Source organism: Ptychodera flava, chromosome 17 (genome assembly GCF_041260155.1).
Source record: "Ptychodera flava strain L36383 chromosome 17, AS_Pfla_20210202, whole genome shotgun sequence".
In the NCBI taxonomy this organism is placed as follows: domain Eukaryota; kingdom Metazoa; phylum Hemichordata; class Enteropneusta; family Ptychoderidae; genus Ptychodera; species Ptychodera flava.
The window spans coordinates 31,528,913-31,540,204 of NC_091944.1; positions in this window are offsets into that span (position 1 = coordinate 31,528,913).

The following is an 11,292-nucleotide window of genomic DNA, read 5'->3' on the forward strand; positions in this document are numbered from 1 at the left end:
TATATTCAGTAATATGTGATAACAAGATTACTTATCCACAGTCTTTCTCTACATGATCATAATAGAGTTTGCACACAATCCAAAAAGTCTGACTGCAAGCCTGCTGTCCCAACATTAATACTCATGTGCTTATGTAAGAGCATATAAGAACAATCTAGAACTTTTATTGACATGCTAATTACTGTTCTAAAATTCTCTCTCTTACACAACTAATTAAATTTCCAGAAAATTCCAAACATGACTTATTAAATTCATGGTTGTGAGGTCAAGAAGGACAGTGACCTTGATGAGTGTGGGGGAAAATGACCTGCATAACATACATGTACCTCACTTCCAATATTCACATGCCATGCCTTGAAGTAACGCCGTAATTTCCTCTTGGCAGCCCATGTTGTTCCTATAGCAACTTCCAAATAAAGGCCAGCACCTGGAGGTATGTCAGGAGTGAGTCCCAAGATCTGAGGATTTTCCTTCTTGTCCTTTTGTTGGTGTCTCACCTCCTCTCACTCAGCTGCAGCATCGCATCACCACCACTGACAATGTCTCTCCTCTGACTTAACTGCAACACCCTCTGACGTCTTGTCCTAGTGCTAGCTTCTGAGGTTGTTTTTCGTGGCTTTGGTGTATATGTTAAACACAATGGCTGAAAAAAAATCACACCAAAAATTGAAAAACCAAATTTATCTTTCAAAAGTATATGTGGGTGATAAATTCATGAAATTGGACTAGCTCATTACTTGATGAAATTAATTTGTTGAACCACTACCAGGTCACACATGTACTACAAAACCAAATAAATGTTATTACAAATACAAACTTATAAATTATCATATTCCATGATAGCTTTATCAGAAGAATTTACTCCAAAATCTAACTGTATATTGATATGTGGGTATAGATCAGCAAGAGTAATGCTGGTAAAAAACTCACCTGGCCCTTGGTTTTAACCTTTATCAAACTATCATCACTTCTGTTTGCTTCTATTTTTTTCTTGACAAGTGTTGTTGCCATTTCTTCATACTGTAGCAGCATATGCACCGCTGATACATTCTGCAACACAATTTCTGCGGCCTTCACTGCACATATATTGTTCTGCCTATCCCTTGATGTTTCATCATTTGATGTCTCGGTATTGATTGGGTCAGGAATGGGGACTGGAGTATGGTGGCTTCTGATGGGAAATGGGCTCACTGACGAGAAGCAGTGGTCTCCAGCAATGGACTGGTAAACACACCGTTCCGTGTTGTGTTGCAGATCTTGCAGTGGCACAACTGACTTACAACCGACATTCCCATAATCACATGTGACTGTGGCATTTGATAGCATGTTTGCAAAGGCAATGGGGGACTTACAATAGATTCACACATAATAGAGAGACGGCACACAGGACAGGATGAGAAACTTGCAACCACTGACACAAACATTCAGCACAAAACACATGTGGTCCATCACACAAAAGTTGTATTGGTCCATCTATTATGTCTTTGCAAATGGGACACTCCATTTCTTCAATGAGATCATTGAACCTCTGTCTCTGCAAGGGAATGAATCTTCTCATCTTTTTTCCTGCCCTCTGTTTTACAGCTGCTGTTAGATTTGTACTGCCATGAGTTTCACTCTGTAGTTTCCCCCGTAGTTTTCTCTTTCTTTCCTTGCCAGTGATACCAGAAATGTCACTGCCTTGGTATTGACTTGGTCTGCCCCTGTTTTTTTTTACTGTCTTTCTTTTTCTTTCCTGCCTTACACAATGCATCACACACCGCACATCTCCGTACTCTACAGTGTCTGGACCATTTCACTACGTGTGTCCCTGGCCGATAGGTTTGTTATTGCTTTCTGCCTGCTGCCATGAAGCAGAACATCAGAATGTCTTCACTAAAACTGTACTCTGAAACAATTCTTTAACTCCACGATAAAATTGGAGCATGGATAACTTGTGCCATTTATTTTCCGTGCACAAATACGACACCGGTTTTTCAGCACACGAGCATGAAATTCGAATGACATTTTCACAGTCTAGGCCAACAAACGGTTGAAAAAGGCGCCAGAAAATATGCCAGTGTGTAAACAAACCCGTTACCAGGGAGACATGCGTGATGGTCCGAAAAACTATGCTCAACTGCAACGCACATATGGACGTAAATAAAAAACCCACACGCATAAAAAATAACCCATGACAAATCACGCCATGAAATGTACAGATTAAATCACTGCGGACACGGTTAAATCGGTTTCAATCTTGTTAAAATTGATTTACTTAAAATCTGAACCTCGTAAATTACACAACACATTAATGAAAATACTTACAGACCGCCATGCTTTATGTTATCAAGTTGTCCGTGCTAAGAAACTTCTCCTGCACATGTCGCGAGGTCAAAGTTAAACTAGCGATAAACATCCAGCTATGCTGAGTATGCCACCTTATTAATAAATAATAATAATAATATTTTTATTGCTTGCTTGTAAATATAGGATTTACATCACATTTGTGGCAATAAAAGTGTGATACAAAAATAAGTTAAAATTTCTTCAATAAAGATAAAGTATTACAGTATAATAATAGTAGCTAATAATAAATATAACTAGGTATTTCTTTGTTTATATAAAGTAAAAATATAATCAGCAAGTTGTTCATTAAAAGATAACTCTTGTTTTGTTAGTAGAGAAATAAGCTGATTTTCAGTATCGTCGTTTGGGAAATTGATTTTACTGAAAAAGTACTTTCTTTGGACTTTGTATTTCTGACAGACTAATAAAAAGTGTGTTTCATCTTCAATACTGTTGGTGTTACACTGATTGCAGTATCTTTCAGTAATTGGGGTTTTTGGAACAGTGTGTCTCCCTTTTTCAATTGCTAGATCATGATTGCTAATGCGAAGTTTGGTGAGCAATTTTCTTTTTTCACCTTGCAACTGTGTTAGTAGGGTTCTAATCTAAAATTACGTTTTATTTTGGCATACATTCTTAGTTTACTATTTTCATCAGTGATCAACTTTTTCCAAAAGACTTCATAATTGTTTGTTAAATTTGTTTTCATTAAAACAGTTATAACTTTGTGGTGTTTAAGTGATGGAGCTTTATCAAGAGAAAGTCCATTCCATTGTCTTTAATTAAAGCACTTAAACAGTTAAACCAGGATCTATTGTTAGTGTTGTTACCATTTGCTCCAGAAAAGCTTCTTTAGCAAGATTACAATGTGGTAGTTGTACGATATGAAGCCAGTGTTTAACAATATTAAGTTTGATCTCAAGTAGAAGTGGAAATTGTCTAGTTCACCCCTCACAGCGGCATTACAAGCTTGTCTATTACACTGTAAAATGTTCTTACAAAATTTGAGGTGAGTTTTTTCAATTGCTGATTTATCCCACTTCTTGTAATCCATGAAATCTTGTCCCCAAATCTCTGAGCCATACAGTAAAACAGGTTTAATGAAAACATTGAATAGATGTAGGGAAAATTTTATCTTTTTGTTGTGCAATAAAACCCTTTTTAAACTATACAAAGATTTTGCTGCTTTATCAGCCAAATTTGTAATTGTGTCACTAAAACTACCGTTTGATTTAATTGTCAGTCCTAAGTATGTATAGCTCTTAACAGATTTGATGCATGTACTACCATAGTTAAATAAGTGTTTATCTACCAAAGGAGATTTACTAAAATTAATTGCTTGGGTTTTCTGTAAATTAACATCAAGTTCCAATTGGAGCAAAATGTGTGTAGTGTATTTAACTCCCTTTGCAGACCTTCTTTTGAAGTAGAGATTAAGACTAGGTCATCAGCGTAAAATAATGAGTTAACTGGGGTATTATTCAACACTGGTGGATGAGTATTTACTTTGTCTAGATTTGTTTTCAAGTCATTGACATATAAATTGAACAGACTAGGACTTAGAACACAGCCCTGTTTTACTCCTTTTTTCAACTTTCAGGCTGGGCGAGATAAAATTATTTGTTTTGATGTGTATTTTTGTGTTGGTGTACATGTGTTTTATAAGTCTGTATAATTTGCCATTAATGTTATTTTTGAGAAGTTTATGGAAAAGACCAACTCTCCATACCGAGTCGAAAGCCTTAGCAAAGTCAACAAAACAAACATAAATGTTCTGCTTATTGTTAATATATTTATGTATTATTGTCTTCAGGGTAAATATGTGATCTATTGTGCGATGGTTTTTGCGAATCCAGCTTGATTATTATGTATAATATGATTGTCATCTAAAAAACTATTTAGCCTTTCATTTAGAATGTAAGAAAAAACTTTTCCTACACAACTTCCAACAGAAGAATTAAAGAACAGAAGAATTAATTGAGAACAGCTTTCACTATCACATTTGAATGCATTTTTTAAATGATTATGGGTCAGAATTCGAGGAACAACACGCGCACGGCGAGCGATCGTCTCGGTATGGCCGCCATCACTGAGAGTGCGTTCGGCTGTTCGTTATTTGTTTGCTCAACCTAAGTTGGCAAGTTGGCCGCGCCGGAAGCAAAATACAGCTGACGTAGTCTGCCAGTGTGAGCATGCGCAATCGAGCCTGGGAGCGCGAGAATGTGTATAGTACCGTAGAACTGTCTCGCGCTATCATGTCGTTGAGCTATAAAATGTGTGCATGTTAACAGAAACTGGAATTACTGCAGAGAATACTTTCCAGGACATCACATGTAAGTCTCTAAGGTACCAAGGAGGACGTTTAGGAAATCCTTTCAGAAAGTTCACGCTGTCTGTGGCCATTTTGTGGAGTATATACGTACCTGCACTGGCTGCAGCGTATACAGTATTTCTACTGTACAGTGTACATATTGCCGGATAATATGCGATGGAATTTTGCGTTTCACGTTGTTTAATCATTCAGATGGAAATGCCGCCCTTCTCCAAACTTTGAAAGATTTGGAATGCTAACTCTTGTATATCAAGAATGACGTAATTTAATGAGAAGACATTTGTATAGCCTTGTTCACAGTTACAGGTTTGTTACTAAATATAGCTGTACGCGCGCGACATCGGACACGCAGCTTGAAATGCGGACAAATTTTATCAATGTTGCATGCGTGGCTGTTTTTGCAGCTTGTACTCTGAGTCGTGAATATGTTTTTTAGTATTCACTGTTACACTAGCAGTCGCCCACTGAGATGTATTTTCGTCGTTCTTGCATGCGTAATTTTCAAAAGCGTAATCTAAAAATGCGGACAAATATTTATTTTTGCATATTAATGAGAGAACAGTGACGTAAACTGTGAACGGCCCTATTCGAGCACGGCTACAGTTTTTGATTCGAGAACTCTCATCATGGACCGTGGTTGTATTCAACAATCGAGAGGGCTAGGGTGAGTCGAACTTTTTCCTATGTCCATGTAGCACTTGTGCAAAAATAAGCGAATCCACAGGCCTTTGGCGAATCAATAAATGCGTTTTTCACCAAGCTGAAAGGTTGAAAGATCCGTCCGTCACTTTGGGACGAGGTAGATAAATGCAGTCAAACCCTGCTGGGCACATAATGTGACTTTGTTCTGGAAATTACGAAGACGACCGGCCGTGCGGTGGAACTTTGCAACAAAGTTTCAATATCTGAACTGACTACTTGAATGACAGGCACAGGAAACGATGGCCAATAAAAACGCATTCTCGTTGCATTTTGATAATAATGTATCAATCACAATGACACAGAAATTATGCCTCCTCCGGCAGAAGGGCCTGGCCAATTTTTAGCCCTGCTACAGTATGTCTCAGTGCTGAAAAGGCCATGTTGTTGCCAGGTTGTCATGGCGACTTTTGAAATTTGCATACAACTCTGAGAGTGAAACGGGTTGTTAAAAGGTCACAAAACTTTTGAGTCCCACTGTCGTCCATTATACCTGTTTCCTTGGGTATTAAAGGTGTGCAAGTATACACATCAAAAGACTAGAAAATTCACTCCATGGGCAGAATCTCGTAAAATAGCCTTTTCTTGTCTGGTTAACGAAAAAGATACCCCTGATCTAAAATATGCATGGTTTTAAATAAAAAAACCCTAAATGGTTACCATGGCAACATGAATCAAAAATGAACATGGAGTTCATGCTGTGATATATACACTTAGGAGAGCATTTGCATAGTAACTGGGATTACTTTTAATGGAATTTGGAAAACTTTGAAATATTAAAACGCAAATATGTTACTATGGAAACACAGGGCAGTAAAAATTGATATCATGTTTTGTCTTTCTAACCCAAAATAACCCTTTGATATAATATTTCTGTTGATTACTGGATTTTTACACTGGATATTTGGTCTTTCTAACCCAAAATATCCCTTTGCTATAACATATTCTGTCGGTTACTGGATTTTAGGTGGAATCTTTGAAAAACTGGTAATTTTTATTCCTGAATGGTTACCATGGAAACATCTCACATTAAAATGAGTGTGATTGTTTTGGTGTGCTAACAAGAAAAACCCTTATTATGTTTTTTTTACATCAATCAATAGTTCTTTAATAGAAATTAGTGAAAGAGTAACATTTTCAATCCCAGAATAGTTACCATGGCAACTCGAAACATTAAGATAAGTCTGGTTTCTGTGTTCTCTGACCCAAACTCCCCCACTAGGTAATTTTCATATATCAATCAAAGTAACTTTTCATGGATATTAGCAAAACTGAAATTTTCAACCCCTAAAATGGTTACCATGGAAACATGGGGCAGTGAAACTGATATCAAATTTGGTCTTTTCGACCCAAAATACCCTTATGGTGAAATTTTCACGGAAATTGAACCTATTATTATTCGCGTTATTATTTCTATATAATACTTATATTAATTATTATTATTATATACCCAAGTATACATATCTTTGTACTTGAAGTCATAGTAATTTGTGCTAATGTCTATCTATCTATCTATCTATCTATCTATATATCTATCTATATATCTGTATCTATGTACACACGCACACACAAAAAACACACACGTTTTTGCAAAGCAGAATTGCCCTCAAAATTTAAACCAGATCGTTGCCGGACTCCGAATCCTAAAGTGGCCATTGGACTTTAGGAACCGGTCAGTGTCTTCAGCCTGGGGAGGTGATGGATCCATGGGGAGGGGGGTCACACTGTGATTGACTTTGGTGATAGCAGTCACCATGTTTTGGGTTCATAATTGCATAAAATTCATCATACCAGCCACGAATTTCGTCATCATTCGCAATTCATCAATTTTCCTCTGTAGAGGTAGGTCCACCATGATGGCGAAAGGGTCAAAGGTACATTGCAGTGTCCAGTGTTCAGCTTTTTGAGATAGCATGCGATGTATAGGCAAAAATTCTCGTATTGGCAATTTATCGATTCCTGTCTTGATGTCTGTTTTATACATTTATTACATGCCTCGTATATCGAACGTCGCGCGCTCCATAGGATTCAATGGTAACTCGTCGATGACGTCGCGGGCCGCATAGTCATCACTGGACTGAAAGTGAACCGGAACTATTTTCAACTTGACAACTTTTGGATGTAAAAGTCTTGAAATTTCATGTTTTGCATAGGAAATCCAGCTTTTGGAAAATTTTGCATAAAAATATTGATAAACCGCATAACAGTAGTTTAAATATATCAATGCGTCATTCGATGATGAAAATCGTTCTATTAGCGAACTTGCTAAATGCATGGACGAAACGAAACGAAAGGAACGATACACGCCCTGTGATTGGCTAGACGCTGCAACGTTCGTTCTTTTCGATGCAATCCTTGTTCTGATTGGATGAACGAAAACGACGAAAGAGATTTCGCTCCTTTCGTTCACATTCTTTTTCTTGATTGGCTGAACGAAAGTGACGAAAGATTTGCATATTCATTTTGTCTGCATGGAAGGGCGAGCTGTTGTTAATCAAAATGCTGGCGCCTCGCTCTCATTATATATTCACCATGATGTAATTCCGCCGTCTTTATAAACTGACCACGGGTTCATGAGACACTGAGACTAACCGAAACACGTTGACACTTCGTTTGACGCGCTACACGAATTACACAATGCTTGAACGGGGGTCGCGACACCATATTATGGTGTAGATAGTGACAATTTGTATGATTGACGTACGGATTTGTGAGACCACTTTCATGCTTTTACCATAGGCGGCCCATACATATTGATAAGCTTATTATTGAGTTTTTCCCAGTTTTCTCTGTCACTATCAGTCCCTCTCCTTTTCTTCATGCTCTGAATGATCGTAGTAAATAAAATAAATGAGTATATAGCCTAGCCTATAGCCTCTTGACTCTTTATTCATTTTACACTCCATTACAAGGACGTATATCTCTCATACACACATGCTGTAATTGATTAGTCAACACTACTAATAATGCTAATCCGTGGACTTATCAGAGGTTAGTCAACATCGGGAAGATAGTGATGTCAATGAAAAAGGAGTTTTATCTTTCGCGATGTTGACCAATCCGTAAAATCCCTGATAAGTCCACGGATTAGCATAATTAATTGTGTTGACTAATTAATTACAGCATGTGTGTATTAGAGATATACGTCCTTGTAATGGAGTGTAAAATAAATAAAGAGTCACAGAGGCTAGGTTAGGTTATATAAACCATTTATTTTATTTATTCCGATCATTCAGAGCATGAAGAAAGAAGAGAAAATGATAGAGAAAACAGTCTGAAAAACTCAGTAAATACTTATTGGGTCGCCTGTGCTTTTACACACCGCAACACGTTGAAGTTCGTAAATTATGCAAAGAAAACAATGGGAGCCATAACGTAAACCGCGACTTAGCCGAAACCGCGACTTGTTGTACTTTCATGACACGAGTTGAATGAAGGTCACGGTGAATGAACTCTGCTCAATCTGCGTTCACTGTTATTCCTTGTATTTCAAAGACAGGAGTTATTACATGGTGAATATATAATAAGAGCGAGGCGCCAACATTTTGAGGAACGACAATAGTTCGTTCTTTCCAGACAATCAGTAAAATGGGTTATGCAAATCTTTCGTCACTTTCGTTCAGCCAATCAAGAAAAAGAATGTGAACAAAAGGAACATCTGGTTATGTATAGAAAGTTTGAAATACATTCACAGCTCATTCAAAATACTGTATTTACTCTTTAAATTGAACATTTGAAATTCCTGTACTACCGATGACATGTCAACAATTTTACAAAGACAGGACAGAATGTGTATAATATACATGAATATACATATTTATTACATGCCTCAATGTGAATGCAAATCAGTGCATTGATTTGAACAGAATATCCGGGGAGTTGGTAGCGGGCCGGCAAACGATGTACTGACCGGTTTTCATGGTTACCTGGTCCAGTGAAGCCCTTTGACGTTTCCGACATTACAGTTGACGCTTAACGCTAAATGTAAAACATCCATGTGCGCACTGCTATTTTGACTTTCGTTCAAATCTGTTTGATGCTGGTTGATAATGGTAAAATTGTTTAAAAAATGCCCTGCATGTCACTAAATGTCATATAGTATTAACAGTGAAGAGGCATGTAATAAAAATATTATTGCCTGAATACATGGGTTTATGTGCCCTCGCAGCAGGAGACAATGCGCCCTCCTAGCGTCGGGCAAGTTGTCAACTACTCTCGGGCACATAAACCCATGTATTCAGGCAATAATATATATATATATATATATAATATATATATATATATATATATATATATATATATATATATATATATATATATATATATTATTTTATTTACCTGAGGCTCAGGTTCACCCTGTTTTCGAAAGTTTGAATGGAGGGGCGACCCCCACCCCCGGCTGAAGAGACTGACCAACTCCTTACTCTCCGGAATAAAACCACATATACAGGCATATACATCAAAACGTAGGCCTCTGAGACAGGGTCAATATGTCGGAGACGTCAACCTTTGCCCCGGGTGTTATTCTGTATACTGATAGACATGATAGAGTTCAATGTGTAGGGCTTACCAAGTTCATGTGACCAAAGAACCAATGCGCCTGAGGGCCGCCGAAATCTTTGAGCACTCGCTTGTGTTCGTTCATTTGACGTAGTGACTGGACCATCTTGACCAAGACGGTGATCGTAATCGCAACTGTTATGGCTACCAGTACAACGTCTGCACGCAGGAACAAGCCTGCTTTCGTGGTGAGCTCAGAGATGACAGTTTGGGCTGTCATTTTAGTTCAGCATCCTAGGCTTCGTCAACTCTTGCACGAGCGCACTGCAATTCCCCTTGAAACACCGGCCGTCAACGAGGGAGAGCTTGTCCTGCTGCGGTCTTTGCGAGACTGCAGTAAATTACCAGACATGAACTGAAAATGCTCACGTGTTTTCATAGATATTGCAGTTGTCTGTAAATTTAAACTTGTGCCAACAGTATAAAGTTTTTTGAAGTTGTGATGATCAAGATCATGGTCATAATCACGACGGACCAAAGACAAAGGCCTTTATATTAACAAATATGAATTCGGTGGAAAAAATGCTGAATGTCTTTGGTTTTTGGCATTGTATCAGCATTTACATAGCAAGTGCAATTGATTGGTACAGTGCTTCACACTGTATAGGCCAAAGTGATATCACCATAAAGTAAATAATTGAACGCCATACACACATTCTTCCAGAAAACCATTTTATTTTTTAAGAACTCGGGCAGTCCTCAGGCAGCTACGGGCAGTCACGGGCAGTAATTAGTATGACCGCACTTTTTGATTTTATTCTATTTTACAATGCAATCCATATTGGTTTGTGATCACTATAGTATGACTCAAGTACACCACTTTGCATGCAATGGATGTTTGTGTAAATGTGATCAAGGCATGATCCATAGTCTGTTGTTGACTGCTCAATAACTTGCGTGTAGTTGAAGTGCTTTGTCATAAGTTCAGTTAGTTGTTTTGTAGATTGTGTTTGTTTTAGTAAATCAACATTAAAATCACCAATGATCACGGTTGGTAGATTGTACTCAAGTGTATGCATGAGCTGAATGAGAGCGTGTTGTAAGTTTGATGTAGGTGATGATGGTGGATTGTAAACACCAACAACTTGAACTAAACCAAATGTTGTTTTGTGTATTGCAATTAAGAAATCTGTATTAAAACAATGCAGTGTCTGTGGGGTAGCTTCAAGAGTGTTTTCTTTGCTGTACATAACCATACCATGATATGGCCTGGTGTTGTGTTGAGGGGTTTCATCATCCTGTCTGAAAAGTTTGAAGTCTGCTATTTTGAAGTCATCATTGTGATCGCCGGTTTGTAGTCTTGATTCACTGCAAATTAGTACATCAGCTGAAGTTAAGCTGAAATCACTAGCAACATCTTGAAAATGGCAATG